At 44.7% G+C, this 24,775-nt stretch overlaps 1 long non-coding RNA gene across 1 annotated transcript; it reads left to right on the plus strand.

The window, feature by feature from the left end:
* Positions 1 to 576: 576 nt before the first annotated feature.
* On the plus strand, positions 577 to 19,838 carry LOC147101173 (uncharacterized). Its single transcript, XR_015073499.1, has 3 exons — positions 577 to 666; positions 3,266 to 3,338; positions 19,605 to 19,838. It is a non-coding gene; the product is annotated as an uncharacterized LOC147101173 (long non-coding RNA).
* Positions 19,839 to 24,775: the final 4,937 nt, after the last annotated feature.

Below are 24,775 nucleotides of genomic sequence, written 5' to 3' on the forward strand. Positions count from 1 at the left end.
AAGAGTGGTGGTTGTTGATGGATGGCCAGTTGGTGCAGTGCTGAGGTCCAGCGTGGAAGTGCCCCTTTGTTGAATTATATAGAGAGACAAAACTTAGTGGTGGTGCTTTCAAATGGAGACTGGCAAAGCAGCATGACTGTATGGAGCAGTCAGTTGCCTCTTTGCACAAACAGTGGAAGATGGCCTGGGTAGTGTGGAGATGCCCTGCAACAGAGCATATGTGCAATAGCACAGGAGCATCCCATTGGCACTCATGGCAGCCTCAATTCTGGCCATCACATAGTCCTGCACAAATGGCAGTAGGCAATGCATCTGAAAGGAATTAGCCAACAGTAACCTGAGCAAAGGAGACCCCTGGCACTGGTACAGGTGCACCACAGTTAGCCACAGATATAAAGAGTGTTGCTTCTCTATCTGTGCAGCCACCTGCCAGTGGTCCTCCTCCAACTGGGAGACACATGCCCAACCACAGCACAGAGAAGTTCACATCACACAAGAGGCAAATGCACCAACAGAACACATTGCACATGTACACCGCCACTGTGCAATTGCATAAATTAACTAATTTTTGTTTTCTTTGCAGCCTGTGTTTCTTTTATTGCGCAGAAAGGAACAAATCAGTTAACCCAAAGGGAAAGCAAAGTAGCTGACACCTGGATGGACCCCGTAAGTTCCTGGTAGTGCCCTGGAGCCTTTAAGTTGAAGGTAGTGGAGACAGACTTTCAATGACGCTACTGGTGTTTTGCAGATGACTGAGTATCCTTACAGGTCTTTGTACAGTAGGTGGCACACTGGAGTCACACCCTCCCTGGTGAGTCTGAATCATGCACTTGCACCATCTTTGTGCCCTGGTAGCTGACTGCTGCAGCACACCTGCTATCTGAGGCGTGCTGCAAATTATGCAGCTCACACGCCTTCTGCATTTTCAGAATGATTTCTCCTCCTGCGGTGTACACATACAATAGGTCAGATGGCCTCTCCCTGTACTGTGAACTTCTATCAAAGGAAAATAAGGTGGTGGCTACTTTTATGGTGCTGGCCTATTAACTCAGAGACCATGAGTTCAAACCCCACCATGGTAAGTTGAGACATTGCTCTTACCCCAATTAGATAGCACCTTTAGTGTAGTAAACATGCCAAGGCATTTCACAGCGGCAAAGACAGATACTAAGTTATTAGAGGAGATGATCAAAGGCGTGATGAAAGAGGTAGGTTTTAAGGAGATGTTAGAAGGTGCAGAGAGAGGTGACAAGGCAGTGGGGTTTAGGGAGCAAATTCTAGAGTGAGAGGTCAAAAACACTGAAGGCTTTGCCATTAAGGTGGAGTGGAGGGAAGGACAAAGCAGAGAGGAGACCAGAGTTGGAAAAGCAGAGTTGTGCACTGCAACTTCTCACTGGAGAACATTGCAGAGATAGGAGAGGAACAATCTGTAAACAAGGACAAGGATTTTGAATTCAATGCATTGGGAGACAGGGAACCAATGGAAGTTGGCAATGATAGGAGTGATGGTGGGACAGTGAAGAGCAGAATGCAGCTGATGGAGTTTTGCACAGTTGGAGTTCATGTAGGCTGGAACATGGGAGGAGACCATTGGAAAGGTGAAACCTGGACATGATAAAGGCATTGATGAGGGTTTCAATGATAGTGGGGGTGAGGTACGGGCAGACATGGTGGAGGTGGAAATAGGCTGTCTTGGTGATATGGAGATATCCTATTACCCTTGTCTTTGCCAACCTCCATTACTACCCCACCTCAATGCACTGAATTCAAAATTACCCTCACTGAGGCTGCCAAGATCATCTATTCCCACCTATGCTACATCATCCGCATTGAAGCTGAACTTGGGACAAACAAAAAGCCTGAGTGAGCAGCTAGGAAGGAAAATGAAATCAGGGAATAGCACGCGATGTATGTAATAGGAATTAAAGAGGATTGCTTCAATTTTGCCGCTGTTACATTGGGGAAAGTCTGACTTGATATCAGAGAAGTGAATAAGAAAGCACAGTGGTAGAAGTAGAGCCTTGACAGGGAGCAGAGAGGTATAACTGGGTGCCATCAGCATAGATATGGAAGCTGGAAATACTCAGCAGGCCAGGCAGCATCCGTGGAGAGAGAAACAGAGTTAACGTTTCAGGTCTGGGACCCTTCATCAGAACTTTGGATTCCTGATGAAGGGTCCCAGACCTGAAACGTTAACTCTGTTTCTCTCTCCACGGATGCTGCCTGGCCTGCTGAATATTTCCAGCATTTTCTGTTGTTATTTCAGATTTCCAGCATCCGCAGTATTTTGCTATTATATTATAGATATGGAAGCTCACCCCTTTAAACAGCCATCCTTATTGTGTCTGAATGAGATTGCCAATTTATGCCATATTTCAGTAATAGTTTCATATTAATGTAAAACTGCCAAGGGAAGCAGTGTACTGTTACATTAAATGTAGCTCTTCAGAGGCATTGGTGCAGTGTGTTGATGTTTTAATATGATGCACCATGCAGAGGGAGGGCATGAATACTTGACAGGATGTTATTAAAATACCAATTTTATGTCAGAGCTCTCAAAGAAATAAAAGATTTGCTGACAAATTATTGGAAATAAATAGCTAAACTAGAGATTACGATTTGTTAACAAAAAATGTCTGCTTGCCTGGAATTGGCAACCATCGATTGTATTCCCATTCATCAACTTGAATAAGAAATGATCATCATAATATCTATAAGTAGGGCCACTGTGTGAATCTACTATCTCTGCTTCAGTCAAACTGAGATTCCATCTGAAACAATTCTTTGTATAAATGAAATTTAAGGATGTAATAAAGCAATAAGAGCGCTTCAAGCAACATAATGTACTTGGACCCAGAGCTAAGTCTTCAATTATATGGTTCAACACGTCCGCTTAAATGTGTTTTAACAGTTGTATTTGTAGTTTCCTACGGCTATTCCGCTCCTTAATGGAATGCTGATGGTGTTGTTTCTTCCTTTATTTGTACTAATTATGTTGCAGATAAGAAACAAAGAACAGAGCTTGTTTGGAAACAAAATGTCATCCCCTTAATCTCCCTTAATCACATAATGGACACATATTGATTGACACAGCTCACAAAGGATGTGACAGCACAGAAATGATCAATCTTTCAGTGCTTAGTGCAAGACATTAATTTGCAAATGTCTCATTCTACACCAACACACCATAAGTAAAGGCACCGTTGTGTTAATTGTATGGTTCTAAGGATGTCAATACCCATTTACTTATTATTTATTCTTTCAGAAACCAAGGTGAAGAGCCAAGCTCTATAGTACAGGACACCGTCAAGGTTGAAATGAACAGGAGAGAAGACAAGGTAACTCAGGGAGTAATGATTAGACAATGGCAAAGAGTTCCAGAATTTTTTTAATCCTGGGAAAGAATGAGTTAGAGTAGGAGACTAAGCAATGAGCCTTAATTTCGATGTTGTAGGGAGAAGGAAGAGTATGTAGAACAGCATATTAGTTCAGAATAATAAGATAGGAAAGTTCAGAGGAGCACTCACCAGAACAGTATTAATAAAATTGGAAACAATAAGAAAGTTTGGAGTGAACAGAGAGCTTGAAAGCTAGAGGTGTCTATCAGATGAAAAGCCTTTTCATATATCCTGTCCAGAAATTAAATGAGCCTCCCCAGATATGGGAACAGTATTCAAGTCTTGGATGGAATTGGGCTTTATACTGAATTAAAAGTCACTGAGGGGGGGGAAAGAGCTCGAGACAAAGGAAGAAACTAAGTTGCTTGGAGAGAGCTTTCACCTTAAAGGAGATGTGATATAAAGGTACAGAGGTTTAAAACTGTTCATATTTTCAACTGCCATAGGAATATAGGCATTGCTAGATGAAAAAAGACCACTATCCATCTAGTTCGTCTTCTACCATCCTGATAGTCGCGTGATACAACAATAATAGAATTGTTGACTTATCATGGCTATCAATCTCTATCAATTAGTTTACAATAGATCAGACATGAGGCAAGGAAACCCCCAGTGGTGGAAAGCTTTTAGAACCAAAGCTCCAAAGTCACCTGTTCCTCCCAAGCATGCTACACTTACCATATATTATGCCTCAAATTATTCATATACTGTATCCCAAAATATTATTTTCTGAAAGAAATCTATCGAATCTGCATTTGAATGAATCAATACTATCTTCTTCCACCGTCTCTCTAGAGAGCCTATTCCATAGATTTACCATTTGCTCATTTTTCCACAGATTAGTTTTGAATTTAACTCCCTTCAAGCACAGGCTCGCTCCTTTCTCTCTACTGTATTGGACAAGGTGAAATAGCTTGTCATGGTCGGCATCATCTAATCCCTTTAGAATCCAGCAATCAAATCTCCTCTCAACCTTCTCTTTTCCAGTGATAACATGTCCAATTTACATAATTGCTCCTCATAATCCAATCCCTCCCTCCCCTCAAACATTCTGGTTGCTCTCTTCTGTATCCTTTCAATAGCTGCAATATCCTTTCTATACTGTGGCAATCAGAACTGTACATGGCATTCTAAGCGTGGTCGCATCAATGAGTTATAAAGTGGCAGGATTACCTCACTATCTTTGCTCAATGTTGGCCTTTTAATACATCCCAACATTGGTTTTGCTTTAGTCACTGAGCATTGTTGTGATAGCTGTCAATCAGGACTCCCAGATCTCTTTCATTTTCCATGCACATCATTTTCTTTCCATTTGAGTAATAGTCCCTTCCTGATTTTTTTGTAACCATATGAAGCACCTTGCATTTCTTTACATTGAACATCATCTGCCACCTGTCGGCCCAATTCGCAGGTATATTCAAATCCTCCTGTAGCTATCCTATTCAGCTTTGGAGTCTACCATCTTCATTAGTTTTGAATCATCTGCAAATTTAGCCATTATGCTTGTGACTCCTAGCTCCAAAGTATTTATGAAGATATTAAACAAAAGAGGTTGCAAAACAGACCCCTGTGGGACCCCAGTGGGAACATTCTCCCAGGCTGATGGCAGTCCCAGTACCATCACTCTCTGGCTTCTATTGACCAACCTATTATATATCCATTGTAAAATATTTCCACTGATTCCCACTTTCTTTATTTGCAGTACCAGTCTTTCCACAGGAACTGTATCAAAGGTTTCACTGAAATCCAAGTACACCACATCCACTTCGCTTACCATGTACAATTTGAATTTTTTTGCCACCTTCATGCCCTTTTTACACTCCAGCATTCCTTTTGATGTGCCATTTTCCTTCGTGGCCTTAAATGCTTTTTTGTTTCATCTTTATTAGTTGGTTTCTGGTCCCGTGCAACCAAGCAGGAGTGTCTTTAAGCCTGGTACTTTTGCTTTGCAATCTCAGTGAGATCACATTCAGTTTGGATCGCAGTGATTATTATCTTAAAGTTCTGTGTCATCTCACCCCTTCCCCAAACTTTAGGGTGAGGTCTTCTTATGTAGCTAAAGTGTCCAGCTAATCAATTATGAAGGAACATTTAACAGAATGTGTGATGAGTGACACAATTGGGGATGCAATTGTGTTATTGTTTCTTCTTCTTCTTACGTCTTCTTAGACAGTCCCTCGGAACCGAGGATGACTTGCTTCCACATTAAAAATGAGTTCTTAGGTGACTGATGAGTCCAATGCGGGACCTACAGACTCTGTCACAGGTGGGGCAGACGGTGGTTGAAGGGGCGGGTGGGTGGGGTGCTTGGGTTGATGTGCGCTCCTTGCGCTGCCTGCACTTGGCTTCCACTTGCTCTTGGCGAAGAGACTCAAGGTGTTCGTCGCCTTCCCGGATGCTTCTCCTCCACTTTGTGCCGTCTTGGGCCGGAGATTCCCAGGTGTCGGTGGGGATGTTGCACTTTTTCAAGGAGGCTATGAGGGTGTCCTTGAAGCATTTCCTCTGGCCACCTGGGGCTCTCTTGCCACGTCGGAGCTCCAAGTAGAGCGTTTGTTTTGGGAGTCTCGTATCGGGCATGCGGACGATGTGACCTGTCCATCGGAGCTGATTGAGCGTGGTCAAAGCTTCGATGCTGGGGATGTTGGTCTGAGCGAGAACACTGACGTTGGTGCGCCTATCCTGCCAATGGATTTGCAGGATCTTGCGAAGGCAGCATTGGTGGTACCTCTCCAGTGCTTTGAGGTGCCTACTGTACATTGTCCATGTCTCTGAGGCATACGGGATGTTTAAAATGTTTTGGGGATAGATACAATATTGATACAATAATACTATCTATCCCCAAAATATTTCAATCTTTAATTAAAAAATTTTACAGCCTCTCCAAAACACCACTTTGGAAAAGTTTCTGTTTCAGCAGATGCGTCGCCAGCTACACTACAACCTTCTCCCAGCATTCAAAGACATCGCTCCATCATGACAATCTGAATATGAGGCAGGTATAGACAGGAGCACTAGGTAGGGATTGACGCCACCTCCAATTCTGGCCAGCACAGAAGCACCTCAGCGCAAGATAATAACTTGCTCCATTACAACAGAAATTCAATTATTTGCACAGATGCTGGTCTAATTCTCCAACTACCATACATTGACTTTTCACTGTATTACCACAATGATGAAAATTGGGTCCATTGTGGTCTGTACATTTTCAAGCACAATTCAAACATAAAAGGAATAAGAGTGCTTTCAGGTAGTTCCAAAGACATGGATTTAGGTGCTAATGGTGCCAAGATGCTAATTTCATTTGTGAAGGTCTCAATAATCAGTTGTCTGGTTATGAGCCAAGCATCACTACTCAATTACACTGTATCATATAAAGATCAGCTTCTATCCACCTGGTGCCTGTTCTCATATTTCAGTCAAACAGACCACCCTAGTTTCCCCAGCGTATTTGTAAAATAAAGCTTCAAGGATTTCTTTGTTGCTTTGGTCCAGAATCATCAATTTGTTTTATTGTGTGGCCAGAATTTGTGTTGCCATATTTTTAATATTAACATACCTTTCAACATAACATGAAGACTAAATCCTATTAAGTACATAACTAATAAATCAAGAAATGTGATCTGAACAACTGAGATACAGAAAATGTAATTTTTACTTTATTATCAGTGAGTGCTTTTCTTTGTTTTTATTAAACTGGCTCATTTAAATGTGCTGTTATTGGACAATATACATATGCACCTGATAATATATAGGGTCAATTATCTGCATTACTCCCCGGCACAGAATCGTGCCTAGCAGGAGCACATACTGGGAAATTGTACACCCGCAGCCCATGATTTACTGCCCATTAATGTTAATGGATGGACATCAAAGGCTGGAGTGGGGGAATTTTCTAATATGAACTCACAGTAGACACATTTCCACAGTGGGCTGCCAAAGTGGAAAATCTTGTGTGTTTTACGATGGATTTATGCTTCACAATGCCTGTATGGAACTGACAATGCATATATATGTCTGGTAATGCCTGTGTATACATCATAATAACTTTATATGGTTGACAGTTCCTATGGGGTGAATTGGCATGTGTTCAATTTCTTTTATTATTCGTTCATGGGATGTGGGCATCGCTGGCAAGGCCAGCATTTATTGCCCATCCCTAGATGCCCTTGAGAAGGTGGTGGTGAGCTGCCTTCTTGAACCGCTGCAGTCTGTGTGGTGCAGGTGCTCCCACAATGCTGTTAGGGAGGGAGTTCCAGGATTTTGACCCAGCGACGCTGGAGGTCGGGTGGGAGGTGGGCAGTTATGAGCCCACCACATGCCCAGTGGAATCAGTGTGATGACCGAACCATTTTCATGGTCAGACCTCATTTGAATAATCTTGGCGAGCTGCCAGTGTTGAACCAGTGCTGACAGGCATCGCGCCGATCGAAGGGGGTTGGGACGGGAAATCCGACCGCTCCCCCATGGATCTGAGACCCAAGTGGAACCTTAAAGGGGCAGGAGGCAATTGGGAGGTGGGGGGTGCATGGATACACTGGCAGTTGTTGGAAAGATTCTTATGTTGGCCAGGGAAACATTAATCCACAAAAATTATTTTTAAAACTTTTACTTACCCTCTTATAAGCAGCCTGCAGCAGTCCTTTTAAGGACCGCTGGTTGGGTAACTTTATGCCAAGTACCAATTGGCAGCATGCTCTGCTCATTGGTGTCTGAAAATTGTGGGCAGATAGATCGGTAGTGGAAAGGGGGCGGTAAGTGAGTGTCTTCTTCGGCAGTCCCTCGGAACTGAGGATGACTTGCTTCCACATTAAAAATGAGTTCTCAGGCGACTGATGAGTCCAATGCGGGACCTACAGTCTCTGTCACAGGTGGGGCAGGCGGTGGTTGAAGGGGCGGGTGGGTGGGGTGCTTGGGTTGACGTGCGCTGCTTGCGCTTGGCTTCCACTTGCTCCCGGCGAAGAGACTCGAGGTGTTCGGCGCCTTCCCGGATGCTTCTCCTCCACTTTGTGCGGTCTTGGGCCAGGGATTCCCAGGTGTCGGTGGGGATGTTGCACTTATTCAAGGCGGCTTTGAGGGTGACCTTGAAGCATTTCCTCTGCCCACCTGGGGCTCTCTTGCCGTGCCGGAGCTCCGAGTAAAGCACTTGTTTTGGGAGTCTCGTATCGGGCATGCAGACGATGTGACCCATCCATCGAAGCTGATCGAGCGTGGTCAAAGCTTCGATGCTGGGGATGTTGGCTTGAGCAAGAACACTGATGTTGGTGCACCTGTCCTGCCAATGGATTTGCAGGATCTTGCGGAGGCAGCGTTGGTGGTACCTCTCCAGTGCTTTGAGGTGCCTGCTGTACATGGTCCATGGTAAGTGAGTGCACTGTCCCTTTCCCTGCACTATAGTCTCGTTCCCGCCAACAAATAGGGAAGAAAATCGGCCATTACATGTTTTTTTTTCTATTCGTTCATGGGATGTGGGCTTCGCTGGCAAGGCCAGCATTTATTGCCCATCCCTAATTGCCCTTGAGAAGGTGGTGGTGAGCCGCCTTCTTGAACCGCTGCAGTCCATATGGTGAAGGTATTCCCACAGTGCTGTTAGGGAGGGAGTTCCAGGATTTTGACCCAGTGATGATGAAGGAACGGCGATATATTTCCAGATCAGGATGGTGTGTGACTTGGAGGGGAACTTGGAGGTGGTGGTGTTTCCATGCGCCTGCTGCCCTTGTCCTTCTAGGTGGAAGAGGTCACGGGTTTGGGAGGTGCTGCCGAAGAATCTTTGGTGAGTTGTTGCAGTGCATCTTGTAGATGGTACACTCTGCAGCCACGGTACGCTGGTGGTGGATGGAGTAAATGTTTAAGGTGGTGGATGGGGTGCCAATCAAGCGGGTATCTTTGTCCTGGATGGTGTCGAGCTTCTTGAGTGTTGTTGGAGCTGCACTCATCCAGGCAAGTGGAGAGTATTCCATCACACTCCTGACTTGTGCCTTGTAGATGGTGGAAAGGCTTTGGGGAGTCAGAAGGTGAGACACTCACCACAGAATACCCAGCCTCTGATCTGCTCTAGTTGCCACAGTATTTATGTGGCTGGTCCAGTTAAGTTTCTGGTCAATGGTGACCCCCAGGATGTTGATGGTGAGGGATTTGGCGATGGTAATGCCATTGAATGTCATGGGGTGGTGGTTAGACTCTCAGTTGTTGGCGAATGTTACCTGCCACTTATCAGCCCAAGCCTGAACATCGTCCAGGCCTTGTTGCATGTGGGCATGGACTGCTTCATTATCTGAGGAGTTGTGAATGGCACTGAACACTGTGCAGTCGTCAGTGAACATGCCCATTTCTGACCTTATGTTGAAGGGAATGTCATTGATGAAGCAGCTGAAGATGGTTGGGCCTAGGACACTGCCCTGAGGAACTCCTGAGGTTGTGATGATTGACCTTCAACCACCACCCTTTGTGCTAGGTATGACTCAAGCCAGTGGAGAGTTTTCCCCCCTGATTACCGTTGACTTCAGTTTTACTAGGGCTCCTTGATGCCACACTCGGTCAAATGCTGCCTTGATGTCAAGGGCAGTCACTCTCACCTCACCTCTGGAATTCAGCTCCTTTATCCATGTTTGGACCAAGGCTGTAATGAGGTCGGGAGCCGAGTGGTCTTGGCGGAACCTAAACGGAACATCAGTGCTGCCATCCCTGGTGGTGGGACAGAACCTATCCAGGGATGGTGATGGAGGAGTTTGAAAGCTATGATTCTGTGAGTGTGTCAGGCTGTACCTGACAATATCTGTAAGGAATTGACAATACCTGTTTGTGTCTGTGTGTGTGTGAGACACCTGACCATTACTGTGTGCCTCTGACAATGTGTGTGTTTCACAGCAGAGATAACTTAACAGATCAGTTAAAATTAAAGTCTGTGGATCACAATTTCCAAAGAGTTCTGATTAAAAAAAGTAAAATATTTGTACTTCAGCCTATTTTGTCACAGAATGTGAATGAACTCTCCATCCTTATATACAATAAGTATCTTTTCTGAAAAGTGGCTTAGGTGCAAAATATGGCTGGCACACTGAACAATGAAACCACAAATAATTGAAATGCAGCTAATGAGATTCTGTACGTAAATGTAGTGAGAGCCAGAGTTCTGAACAACAGAGAGAATGAGAAGTGACCTGATACACTACAGCTAAATTAGTTAGGTCCAGTTTACATTTATCTTGAATTATTCTGAATAATTCTGTTTTTTAATTAATTTTCTGCTCATCATGCTGAGGGATGTTAGTAGTGGGGAATGAATCCAGCAGGTCACTTTTTGCATGGTTAAAGGCACAGTAAGGTAAAACTCCCTCCACTTGTCCCATAATGTACTTCAGCCTCCGCAGGACACCTCAAGTGTACCAGTGTGACATTTTTCCATTTCCCACCCCAGTCATCCTGTAGTCTTTCTGACAGATATTTCCCATTAGGGACATGTTGTATGAAAGGAACTAGATTGAAACTGTCCAAACTAATTTTACAGAGAACCCTAAAGCCAATAGACAGAAGCGATTTCTAATCCAACAGCCTATTGTGGATTTGAACCCTGGTCCCAGTGCTAAAAGGTCAGTGTTTAACTTAGTCCTGCCCATATTTTAACTCACTCCAAGTCTCGTTCATCCATCACCCCTGTGCTTGCTGACCTTCACTGGCTCCCGGTCCGACAATGCCTCAGTTTTAAAATCTTCATCCTTGTTTTCAAATGCCTCCATGGCCTCGCCCCCTCCCTATCTCTGTAACCTCCTCCAGCCCTACAAGCCTTCAAGATCTCTGCGCTCCTCCAATTCTGGCCTCCTGCGCATCTCCGACTTTAATCGCTCCACCATTGGCAGCTGTGCTTTCAGTTACCTTGGCCCCAAGCTCTGGAAATACCTCCCTAAACCTCTTCACGTCTCTACCTCTTTCTTCTCCTTTAAGGTGCTCCTTAAAACCTACCTCTTTGACCAAGCTTTTGGTCATGTGTCCTGACCTCTCCTTCTGTGGCTCAGTGTCAAAAATGTTTTTCTGGATATCGCTCTTGCTACATTAAATGCGCTATATAAATGTAAGTTGTTGTTGTTGTTGCATCACCCAGTTCCCAATAATTATATTTATATTTAGCATGACATATATTCATACCTGGTATTTTGGAATTCTGAAGCTCCACAGTGTTGTGTCACAGAGTAGCAGAGTGTGTGTACTGCCAATTCCCCACATAGTGACTTCCTTAAGGACAGACGCAGGGTACTACAAAAGATGGAACGGATTAAATCAGGAGGTGAAACTGTTGCAATGGAACTGCCATAGCACTGGTAGCCATTGAAAGATTCAATGAGCTGGATTTTACCAGCCCTGAGGAGATGGGTTTAGAGGTGGGACTGCTGGGAAAGTCAAAAAGAATGGGAGCGGGTCCCGAATCCACTCCCAACCTGCCTCCAACCAATCTTCCCAGGAGTCAGGTCCCCGATTTGCGCAGGGACCCAACTCCTAACGGCAGGAAGAGGATTATAGTCACTTAACTGCCTGTTAACAGGTAGTTAACAGGTATTTAAGAGGCTTTTTCCAATTTTTAGAATTCTGCTGTGGGCTTCCCGACATCGGGGAACCCCGTCAGGGTAAATGTGGCATGCTGTGGGTCTGTTGTAATGTTTGTGTGTAGATGACAGCTGCAGAAGTGGTGTGAAGGATGCAATGGGACACTGGTGAGTATCAGAGGTAAGGAAATGTTGGGAAAGTCATTTTTAATGTGTTTAGATTTTTCTGTAGGTGACATGCTTTGAAGTGTTTGTGTGGCCTCACCTCATTGGGAGAAGTGACAGATCGCTTCTGTACACTCACCTCCAGCAGCCATCTGTTTCATCCTAAGGAGAGAGTCATTGGAGAGCCTGAGTACAAGGGCTCACCTTTGTACAGTGATTGTCAGTGTTTGACAGCACCTCAATGCTGTCAAACACTGTCAAACCATTTGTCAAAAATTTATGGTTCATGTGCCTTTAAGAAAACCGGCAGATGAAGCATCATCAACTGACATCATCTGACACCGGGTTTCCTTTAATTGGCCAGCAAGCCCAAAGGGCGGGCTTAACAAGGCCAATCAGGGGAAAATAGCGTCTCTGCGTCGGATGTCGCTGGGGGCGGGACTAGAACCCAGAAGGCAGCAGTCCCGCCCCCAACGCGTCTCGGTGAGTAAAATCCAGCCCTATGTGCCTTGGGGAATATAGGTGAAGAGACTAAAATGCAAAATAAAAAGAACACACCCGCATGCTAGCGAACAATCTACACTTGATGCAAATTTGATAACTGGTGCATTATAAAAACAGCATTTCTGGTCCTAATGTGAATACAATCATTTAGGTTTAATTTTCAACTATAAACTATACATTCAAATTATCAGCACTAATTAGAAAACTGCATGAGCAATTTTAGGACATAGAAGGAAATTGCTCGTAACAGTCTTATGTTATGACGGAAATGGTCAGATTCTGTCTAAGTCTGTAATCATTTAAAACCTGGTAACAATGATCTTATTTCAGAACTCTATGCGTAGGTTTGGCTCTATTTTATTTTCCATTTTTATGCCACCTCCAGATTAAGTTTGACAAAGATGAAGTTTGAAATGTTTAGGTACCAAACACTTTCCGCTGGTTTCAGATAGAACATATTCAGATGGATGAACCGACCCATTGGATGCCATTCAACTGGAAAACCATTGCCATTAAGCTGAGCCTGTAAAATCTTCTGTCCCCAGCATATGTACAAGTTGATTAAAGAGTCACTAACTTCAGCTGTCTCACAAACCCTTTTCATTTAGTTGTAAAAAGCAAAAAAAAGAAAGACTTGCATTTCTATAGCACCTTTCACAACCTCAGGACGTCCCAAAGCACTTTACAGCCAATGAAGTACTTTTTGAAATGTAGTCACTGTTGTAATGTAGGAAACACAGCAGCTAATTTGTGCATAGCAAGCTCCCACAAACAGCAATGTGATAATGACCAGATAATCATGTTGACAGAGGGATTTCAAAAGGGAATTGGATAAGTACCTGAAGGAAAGAAATTTGCAGGGCTACGGGGTAAGGGCGGGGGAGGTGGGACTAGCTGAAGTGCTCTTGCAGAGAGCCGACACAGGCTTGATGGGCCGAATGGCCTCCTTCTGTGCTGTAACCATTCTATGATTCTATGATAAATATTGGCCAGGACACCAGGGATAACTCCTCTGTTCTTCGAAATAGTGGCCATGGGATCTTTTACATCCACCTGAGAGAGCAGACGGGGCCTCGGTTTAATGTCTCATCTGAAAGACGGCACCCCCGACAGTGTGGCACTCCCTCAGCACGGCACCGGAGAGTCAGCCTAGATTTTTGGGCTCCGGTCTCTGGAGTGGAACTGGAACCCACAACCTTCTGACTCAGAGGCGAGAGTGCTACCCACTAATGTAACGTTAAACTGTTCATTTAACAGGTATGAACTCCTGGCATGAGCCATACATTGGGAATTTTGGAATGCGCTGCCCAAAAATATTGCATCCATTACATTATGTACCTAAATTCCCAATATCCCCTTTTGGTTGGCCTGACTCCATGCTGTATTTAAACTATTCTGCAGCACTTCTACTGAGGGGGAGGGTGTAATTACAGCATTTCAAGTTTGCATAGGTAGCATCCATTATAAATATGGACATAGGAATTTATAATGTAAAATGTTGACAGAAAATGCTTGCAGATGTAAAATTGTTAATATATTTATTACATTTTATATATAGTGTAAAGGAGTAGTATGCTTTATTTGCGATATACATATATATACTGCATTACGCTACATATACACACACAATATTAAATATTTATGCACATTTGTTATATATATGTGTGTCAAATAAAGCACACTGCTCCTTTTATTGGACAGGAACTCCATTTGTCCCTTTCATTTTGAAAGCTGTGACTAGCATTCAGTGCTCTGGAGGGGCTTGGTGGAAGGCTTCACACCTCCATATCCACCCCATGGTTATATGGATGTCTAAAATCATTTGTATTCATAACTGTGCATGCCAACCAGCATTCACAGTGACAGCTTCCTTCAAGCACAATGGCTTTTTCACAGCTGAGATGGGTTCGTGAAATTCCAGATCCCAGATAGCAGCACTAAAGAAAAAGGGAAAATGAAATTGGTTTCATTATATCGGAGAAGAAAAAGACAGTTGTTCCAGAAATAAAAGCAGAAGAGAAAGAATCCAACTCCAAGCATTCAATAGATTTTTCAGGCAAGAAAACATTTCTTGTGAAAGAATAAAAAGAAACATTCTGAAACAAAAAGTGTAAGAGAAGCTAATGGAAAAGCAGCAATTTGTTCATTTCGTGGTTTCCACCAAAGTAGGTGCTGTCTGCTCCCTGACGATAATTTCACTCTGCCTTTTCTGTTCATGTTGAAAGAGGAATTGGAGATTAATCCCTTTGACCTGTAGAATTTATTTCATCTTGCAAGAAGTATCTATTAGGTTTTCTAAGTCATTAAATTATTTCCGCTTCCTTTACTGGCCGATTATGATTGGTGAAAAGGCCCAGTTACTGCACTGATATGTTTGAATGACAACGTTTAGTGAGGCATGCAAGCAAGGTTCATTGTTCAGACTCTGGCCTGCTGTGCATGTGTGTGCTTGTCTGGATATACCAAGTGTACATTTATGTGCATCTATGTGTTGATGTGTATGTCTCGCCTGCATTTGAGTGCAGTCATGGAAGAAAGCTAAAAACAGTCAACAGATGAACTATATTTCACCTGCAATGTTGGAATTATATCTTACATCGATCAATCAATCTCTTCTTTCTCCGTTAAAATTTTCTTGCCTCCTATCGTGAAAGAGCGACCAATGCTGGGTAACAGTTCCACGGGTGCCAAGAGTGCTCTGATACCTCAGGCAAGTGATCATTCTTCATGGAGAAACCTAGGTAATGAGTAGACTATTCAACTGAGGAAGGGGGATTAGAGCTGAACTCGCTCCTGTCCTCACCCGATGCCCACGCATACAGGCGCACTTTCCAGCAGGATTCACTGGACAGCGATAGACGCAGGGACCCTGGCTAATTATTTCCCCCCTCCTAGCCCAGAGGCCAAGCGTCGGTCCCGTACCCTGGCTAAGATCAGCCAACACAACAGAGACTGGAGACGTCCCTGGTTTGCACGACTCAGCTCCATGCCAGGCAGTGAAATTACTAACTGAGCCATCCAGCTGTATCAGTACATTTTTCTTTATGTAATTCACTAGTCCTGGTTGTTACCAGACTCACATGGATTCCCCCACAATAATGGGGTTTTTTCTATCTGAGAGAGGAACTGGATCAAAGACATTCAAGAGACTGGTAGCAAAGCAAACAAAGGGTTAACTTACATTTTTCTGACAAACTGATTGGAGGAAAGTTACAATTATGTATAATTTTATAACAATTGCTTTTGTCTTTATTTCCTTCATTCAGTGCCCTTGAATGGGAAAAACATAATGGCCCAGAAATTCGGGTCCCAACGTGTGAGTACGCATGGGGTACTCACGCATAGGCCCAACAAAAGTGCCGGTTTCGTGCATGCACCGCGGCACTTCCGTTCCCCTGAAAGAAGGGGTTGACAGGTGGAATGCGTGCGCCGGAGAGGCAGCGCGTGCGCATCGAACTTAAGTTTTTTTTGCAGGTTTCTCCGGGAGGGTAAGTCTCCAGCAGTTACACTTTAAAAAAGCAGGTGCAAGGCTTGCTTTTAACAAGGTAAGTGGTGAATTAATTAAAATGAAAACATTTTTTCCACTGGTTTATTATTTTTAATTACTTTAAAGAAAAGTAAGTTTATTTTTAGCCCCGTTAGAAAATGTAATTAATTTTTTCAAAAATTTAAATTATTGTTTAAAATAGTTATTTCATGTAATTTATAGTTATTTTAAAAATGTGATTTAAAAAAAAAAATTATCTGAAGTTTTAGTGATGTTTTGAGGCTTATAGTATTTATAGGTTTGACAGCTCTTCCTGTCAAACTTATGAATGAAGCATTCCCTGCTACCATTGGCTCTCCATGGCCCACATGATCCCAGGGGACACATCGAACTAACTGCGCCCCTGGGATATGCAAGCACTGCGCGCCGGCAGTTGGAGGAGGCCCAGGATCGGAATCCCACGCGGGCCCACAGCTCAATGGCCGGCGCACTAGGTAAGTGCAGGTCGGGGGCTTGCACCCGCGGGAAGCCCCCGACCCGAATTTCTGGGCCAATAAAGTTGTTGAGTGGTATAGTGTGCCACAGAGCAGTAGTAGGTCTAATATCTAAACTTGGCTGTGCTTTTGCCTACTTTGGCTCCCGGTTCTTAACGCATCAAATTTAAAATTGTTGTCCTTGTCTTTAAATCACTCTGTGGCCTTGGCGTCCCTATTTCAGAACCTCCTTCTCCAACTCTACGTTCCTCTGACTCTGGTCTCTCGTGCATCCCACCCTTTGTTTTACCCCATCATTGCCTGCCATGCCTTCAGCAGCCTAGATTCCACTCTCTGGAACTCCTTCCCTATACCCCTCTGTCTCTCCATCCCCCTCCTCTATAGATCCTCTTTAAAACCCAGCTATTTGATTAAGTTTTGATCAAGATCAGCTCACCCCTCCTTCCATTGTCTTCAAGCCTGTGTGAAATACCTTGGGACGTTTTTCTATGTTAAAGGGGCTATATAAATATAAGTTGTTGTTACTTTGGGGGAATACTGAATGGAGTCTAGGCACCTGTCAACAGGAGGAAATCAGGTCACTCTCACATTTCTAGATGTTAGCTGGGAGGCGATGTTTCAGCTGGACAATTATACATGGCAGGGAGACAACTTAGAGAGGCACAGAATAGAATCATAGAATAGTTACAGCACAGAAGGAGGCCATTCGGCCCGTCGAGCCTGTGCCGGCTCTCTGCAAGAGCACTTCAGTTAGTCCCACTCCCTCGTCCTTTCTCCAAGAGGATTTTCTTTACTTAGTGAGATAGTAGGCTTCCCCTCATAGGCCAGTCAGTAATTTTACTGCCCGGTGTGGAATCAAACCATATGTACCAGGTTCAATCTCTGGTCGGGGCTGAGTTAGTTGATCTTAGTTGAGGGGTTGCTGGAGATGCTACAACTGACTTCAGTACACCCAGACTGTGTAGAGGGGGAACTAAATCAGCCAGGATTCCTTTTGCTGGTGGTTATTCAGTGAGCCCTGCTGAAAAGTTGTGCTGTGTGGATGTTTGCTGAGGACAGAGTGGGCTCAGCCATGGTGCCACCCCGCACCCCCACATGGTGGAATAGCCCGTCAACAATCACTGGCCAGGCTCACGCGTAGGCTGATGAAATAGGTAGAAGCACCAGATGGCAGAATGGAACCAAGCCCTAACATACGTCACTACCATCGGGAGAGAAGAGGAAAATATTGGAGGGAAAGCATACCATTCGAAGAGAAGTTGCTCGATGTGTCCGTGATGCAAAAGGTTAATGTGCACGTTCTGGAAGAGTAAAAAACAGAATGCTGGAAACGAAAGAACGATGAACAGAAGAGTCCCACTGAAAATAAAACTGTAATTTGCCACATTCGTGTTGGCTGCTACCAGTCTGTGTGCTGTGAGGCATCCCTTGCACTCAATTACTCTCCCGTAGCCACAGCTCATTGTTTTGCTGAAGTCACAGTAAGCCCATGAGGCCTTGCTATCAACTGGCACTAGCCCAACTTTATCACTGTGTGACTGATTTTCGTTAAATAATTAGTCAGACTTCGCTGAACTGCATCTGTTAGGTGTGCTCCACATTCTCCAAATGCCACATAGAAAGAACATTTTAACTACAGCATGAAAAATGAAATGAATGAACAAAAGCATAGGTGAATGCCAGTTAGGAGGTATTTTGTTTCAATCTAAGACGGCAGGGTTAAAATGTACAAGTAGTGGCCAAGAAGGCTATTTGCAATTCAAATACAATAACCATCTCAAAAATTAGCCTGTCATCCTATGAAAATCTCTCTGCTTTTCAGGCTATTATTTGCAACTTGCCAATAGCCATTTTCCTTATGACTGTGAACGCAGTACCTTTTTTGCTAATCAATGTGAATGGTGTTGGTGTTGGAGAAAAGAATGCCTTTTCATATTGATCATCCAGATGAAATGCAGCACAGTGAGAGAGAAAGAAAGGAACGATACCCATAGAGGTTGGTCTCAGGGCAGCACTGATCTCCTGTTTCCATTGGTGACCAGGCAGGAGATACCTATAACAGTGTGACAATTACTGCACACTCCTGTGGTTTTTTTTTTACAAGCCACCTCATAAAGCTATTCATTTTATTCACCTCCAGAAGGATGAAAAGTTGAGTGAATCCTCCTAGGATTCAAACCCAAGACCCTCTTGCTCCAAATGCAACGTGTAACTGACTGATCCAGCCAACCTTGTAAAGTTTGATGCAGAATAAAACCCCGTCTCCTCTTCTCTGATAATGTGCCTCAGCTCCGGTGTCAAAAAGCATCCCTATTTTCCGCTTCCTGCATCACCCATCTTTATGGCATTTCTGAGTGGCGTTGCAAATCTAATTCCAATTTGTACTAACTTAGAAGTACACGTTGTACTGTGTGAACCATGACCACTAGCAACTGGGTTTAAATTGCTCACATTTATTACAGCCAGTAGAGAAATAGAACTCTCACCCATCAGTCTGAGATGGTTTGAATTCCAACAAATGGAGGGGCACTGTGCTAACTCACTGACCGCCAGTTGTCGCCCCCCAAACATACCTTTTAATAGAATAGAGTGGTGTTAATTTGAACACACTTTCTGGGTTTTTTCTCTAAGTGGTGAGTATTATGACAGACTAGTACGACTAGAGGACACAGTATTCAGTTAATATGTGATGACATCTGAACTTTCTTTTATTCGTTTATGGGATGTGGGCGTCGCTGGCAAGGCCAGCATTTATTGCCCATCCCTAATTGCCCTTGAAAAGGTGGCGGTGAGCCGCATTCTTGAACCGCTACAGTCCGTGTGGCGAAGGTACTCCCACTGAAGAATTAAAGCAAGTCTAACCCCTCCCGGAAACATTAATCTCTCAAACCCTTCCAAAGCTGGTTTACTCTAGCAGTTTTTCTAGGATCGGTGCATGATGTCAATTCTTTTTATGATGCTTCAGTTTTCAAGGCTGTTGATCTAGGCTTTCACAGTCCTAAACATACTTTCTTTTTTGTAGTTCTGAGGACCATCCTGCCCTTACTCAGTTGAGTGGTGCCTATTACGCTGAACTTGATGACGTTTGCCCTAACCCAATCTGGTTCTGTGACTTCCAGTTCTGACTTCTGTTCTGTTCCTACTTTGTAAATCCTCGGTATGCCATTGTTTATTATCTTACTTCGTCATACAGTTCTTATTGTCCCTGTATTGTACTCACAGGCAATGTTGTTTCTTGTATTGGTTGAAAATGATAAATAAATGAGGGAAGCAAAGTTTCTACAGTCTAATCTTTATTTATATATAATGTTTCAAACTTATGTGTGGGTTTTATTCTGACATTGCACTGTTTTGGTGCCAGCAGTGATGCTCAGTGCAGCACCAACTGTGGCTGTACTCAGTGTCTTTGATGCAGGATGGCATTCACACATGATGGTTAATGTTCCTGACATCACTAATAATGCAGGTTTATCAAGAAACAATCTGGAGCTGATTCCCAGGAAACTCTGGCTGTGAAATTCGGCACCTTAGCGCCGGCTGTTATGGCTGGTTTCGGCAAAAAATGGCGGCCAACTCGCTTCTGCCCACCTCCGGCACAGCCCGCAGCGGCCGCCATTTTAGGCAGGTTGCCTGCGCCCGCTAGAAAAATGGTAATGAGCAGATCGTGACGTCAAACAACGTGCAACACTGATTTGACACACAAATGCTATTTTGGACGTCGCCCCTCTAATGTACGCCCTCTCCAAAGCACGCACAGCTGAACATGTGTTCAACTGCATGACAGACTCCTCCCACCAGTGCTACTTAAAATGACACATGCAACTTTCAGGTAAGTTTTGATTTTTGCTTTTGTGGTGGTTCCTGTACAGTTTAGTTGAGTAGTGGCTTGGTGCAAGACATTTAAAAAGTTGTTACAGTGTGCAGAGAGTGCTGCTGGACATTTGCAAGATTTCGGCTCTTAAAGAAAGGCCTCTGAGAACGCCACTTGCTCCCAGTCCTGGGGGCTCTAGTTGCAGTCCCCCCTTGGGCTGCAGCATTACATGGAGATGGAACAGAGGCAGCAAAGGGGACAAGCTGCTCACAGAGGGAGGAGGAGGAGGAAGAAGAGGAGGAGGAGGGAGAGGAGGAAGCTGAAGAGGAGGAAGCTAAAGAGGAGGAGGAGGAAGGAGGCAACCCAGACAGCCCCTTTCTGGTCAGGACATCTGGGATCGAATCATCATCCTGCGGTACCAGTAAACACAACCCCAATTTCCCTTTCAGCATTTGTCCCACACCTTACCTTCACTCTGTTACTGACCATCACAGCGTCCTCTTGGCCACAATACTGAAATAAAAACCACCACAAAGGAAACATTCCAATTCAACTTTATACATCAATCCATCCAATATTACATCACAAAATCAACTAATCACCCTTGTGCGTTAATTTAGTGACTGTCTTGCCTATCCTCATGCTCCTACGCAGTGCTACCCCAGTGACTGCAGCATGGCTGCTAGAAGGCTGCTGACTTTCAGTGGGGGACACTGCAGATGGCCTTGCAGGATGACCTCGAGAAGCTGGTGGCTGGGCATGTGAAATTGAGTGACGGTGTTTCTTCTTCTTCACTCTCCTTCCCTCTTCTTGTTCAGCCATTGGCTGGGCAGGCTGGATTTCTTGGGTGTCTGAAATGAGGAAAGCACAAGGGTAGGATTGTGGTGAGGGGAGGGGAGAAAGCAAGAGGTGTATGCTTACGTCATGTGCAGCTTGTAAAACAGAACATATTGTGGGATGAAGGGGAAGTGGGATGCGAGAAGGAGGATAATGTATGAGGGTATCAGCATCTTGTATTCTTTCAGCCCCGCCGCTGGCCATGGGCTGAACCATGCCCCTGCCAAGAATGGCCAGCACCATCTCCTCCAAGGGGGTGAGATCAAGCTAGGAGTGTGAAGTGTGCCTCGTGTTTGGTAGAGATTGTTGGTAGGTGAATGATGGGGAGGCAGGTCATGCAATGAGCAGTGTGTGAGGCTAGTGGTGCAGTTGGTAGGAGACGGCTTTTGAAGATGCATTCACTGACCTTGACCACTCATCTGAGGTCATTAAATTTCTTTGGGCACTGGAGCCAGGTCCTGGGGCGACACATGCTGGCAGTGGCCGTTCCGGCGATCTGGTCCCATATCCTTCTTTCTGAAGGGCCTCCTGGCCCCCTGTGTGGTAGAGAACCTCAAGTGTTGCATCCGAGGCCCTGGGTGCCCTTTCCTTGGCCTGTTGAGCCATTTGGGATTGTGCTGAAGTGCTTTTAACAGTTTTCATCACCAGATGGCAGCTCATCTTTAAGAGGCGCAGGCTAGCGTTAAGCAAAGCTAGTCTCCCGCGAACATCGCGAACTTCAGCCCCCTGCTGAGCGCACAGCCTGTCAGCAGCACGTTCAGCGCTGGGCTGTGCGCTGCCATCATGTAAAGTAGCAGGCAGCACACATTTTACATGCTGCCTGAACTCCTTGCAATGGGCACGGGCAGATCATGTACTGTATTGTGATCCCCGCGCCCATTTTTGAGCTTAATCCCACCCCCCCTCCGTGTCCAGCATACATATACATAATTGATTAAAGTACTTGATTGTATTCAAGCAAGTATTTAAAGCAAGTCATTTCATTTGACATAATTTGATCATGGTTAACACTTAATTGTGGTTTTTATCATCGTTATGTTTTAATCGTTGAATACCAGGATTCAGTCCCTGGCCTGTGATGAGTTAAGTTGCTTTTACATTGTGTTTGGTGTTCTATTAGTGCAGGCAGCTTCTAATTCAGCCAGCCAGCTGCAACATGCAACATCTGGGTTCACTAAGATCCGCGGTCCACAGGCCCTATTGTTTACTGGGTAAAATACAGCTTAACCAGGGTAGCAGTTGGGTTGTTACAGGTAGCCTAATTAAGGCACATGGGATTGGGGGCAAGGTATTGACTTGGATAGAGAACTGGTTGGCGAACAGAAAGCAAAGAGTTGGAATAAACGGGTCATTTTCCGAGTGGCAGGCAGTGACTAGTGGGGTACCGCAAGGATCGGTCCTAGGACCCCAGCTGTTCACAATATATATTAATGATCTGGATGAGGGAATTGGATGTAATATCTCCAAATTTGCAGACGACACAAAGCTGGGTGGGAGGGTAAGCTGCGAGGAGGATGTCGGGAAAATCCAGTACGATTTGGACAGATTGGGTGATTGGGCAGAAACATGGCAAATGCAGTATAATATGGATAAATGTGAGGTTATCCACTTTGGTGGCAAAAACAGGAAGGCAGATTATTATTTGAATGGCAATAGATTGGGAGAAGGGGAAGTGCAAAGAGACCTGGGTGTCCTTGTGCACCAGTCGCTGAAGGTAAGCATGCAGGTGCAGCAGGCGGTTAAGAAGGCAAATGGTATGTTGGCCTTTGTAGCAAGAGGGTTCGAGTACAGGAACAAGGATGTCTTGCTACAGTTGTACAGGGCCTTGGTGAGACCGCACCTTGAGTATTGTGTGCAGTTTTGATCACCATACCTGAGGAAGGACGTTCTTGCCATGGAGGGAGTGCAGCGAAGATTCACCAGGCTGATACCTGGGATGGCAGGAATGACGTATGAGGAGAGATTGTGTCGATTGGGCTTATACTCACTGGAGTTTAGAAGATTGAGAGGGGATCTCATCGAGACCTATAAAATTCTGTCAGGTCTGGACAGACTAGATGCAGGAAGGATGTTTCTGATGGCTGGGGAGTCCAGAACCAGGGGTCATAGTCTAAGGATAAGGGGTAAGCCATTTAGGACTGAAATGAGGAGGAATTTCTTCACCCAGAGAGTGGTGAACCTGTGGAATTCTCTGTCACAGAGGGCGGTGGAGGCCAGTTCATTAAATATATTCAAGAAAGAGTTGGATATGTTTCTTGAGGCTGAAGGGATCAAGGGATATGGGGAAAAGGCGGGGACAGGGTACTGAGTTTGGATGATCAGCCATGATCACATTGAATGGCGGAGCAGGCTCGAAGGGCCGAATGGCCTACTCCTGCTCCTATCTTCTATGTTTCTATGTCCCTGGGCCAGGAAGGGGAAAAGAAACAACCTGGGCTCCAATCAGCCGTGGTTCAGCTCCCTATTGTTAACCAGCCAGCCCCTGCAGAAAGTGTTTGTGCACACATACTGAGTGAGAACAGGGTCAGGCTCAATTGTGTCAGCTCCCACCGCCTTCCCCCCCACCCTGCCACCCCCATCCCCACAAGCAAATAGCCTACTGGCCGGGATTATAACGTTTATGAGGAAAACGTTCCCAGAAGATTGTGGGAGCTGCTCCGTAAAGAGTTCATTAACACCAGGCACAGTGGGGAGAAATGGCGAGAGCTAGCTAGAATCGAGCTCACGTTAAAAATAACTGACTAGCTTAAGGAATACGAGGTCCCCCACCTTCCCAAACAAAGAGCATTCAAAACGGTGCAGAACCCTCAGTTCCACAGAGGCCACAGGAGCCTCCCACAGCACCAGCTGCAACATACAGGATTGCGAAAACTGGGAAAGTGCTTAATGGGCCCAGCCCTTTTGAGTCCAGGCATCTGTGAAAATATTATCAGCTGTGGAACATTCTGTCTCCACTCTGCAACAAGACAAACACATTCCAGTTACACACGCTCCCTTGGGAGGTGCCTCTGTACAGTCCAACTGTCCAGCTCGGAAGGAAAGTGGAGAGACTAGAGAAACTGGGATTGTTCTCCTTCGAGCAGAGAAGGTTAAGGGGAGATTTAATAGAGGCGTTCAACATTATGAATGGTTTTGATAGAGTAACTGAGGAGAAACTGTTTCCACTTGCAGGAGGGTCGGTGAGCTGAGCACACAGATTTAAAATAATTGGCAAAAGAACCAGAAGGGAGATGCGCAACGGTTCCTTTAAGCTGCACGGCGCTCTGCGGGTCCCGCGCAGCCAGTGAGCTGGCTTTTAAGTAGAAAAACTGCGCATGCGCAGAATTTTGAATTGCCCGCGCAGCCCGTTAAAGGGGCTGAAAAAAAAATGAGTGGGAGCATTGAAGATGAGGAGAATTTTTTTTATTCAGCGAGTTGTTATGATCTGGAATGCACTATCTGAAAGGGTGGTGGGAGCAGATTCAATAGTAACTTTCAAAAAAAGAATTGGTATGTACTTGAAAAGGACAAATTTGCAGGACTATGGGGAAAGAGCAGGGGAGTGA

Source organism: Somniosus microcephalus, chromosome 24 (genome assembly GCF_052327205.1).
Source record: "Somniosus microcephalus isolate GS21.2 chromosome 24, FLI_Smic_1.0, whole genome shotgun sequence".
Taxonomy (NCBI): domain Eukaryota; kingdom Metazoa; phylum Chordata; class Chondrichthyes; order Squaliformes; family Somniosidae; genus Somniosus; species Somniosus microcephalus.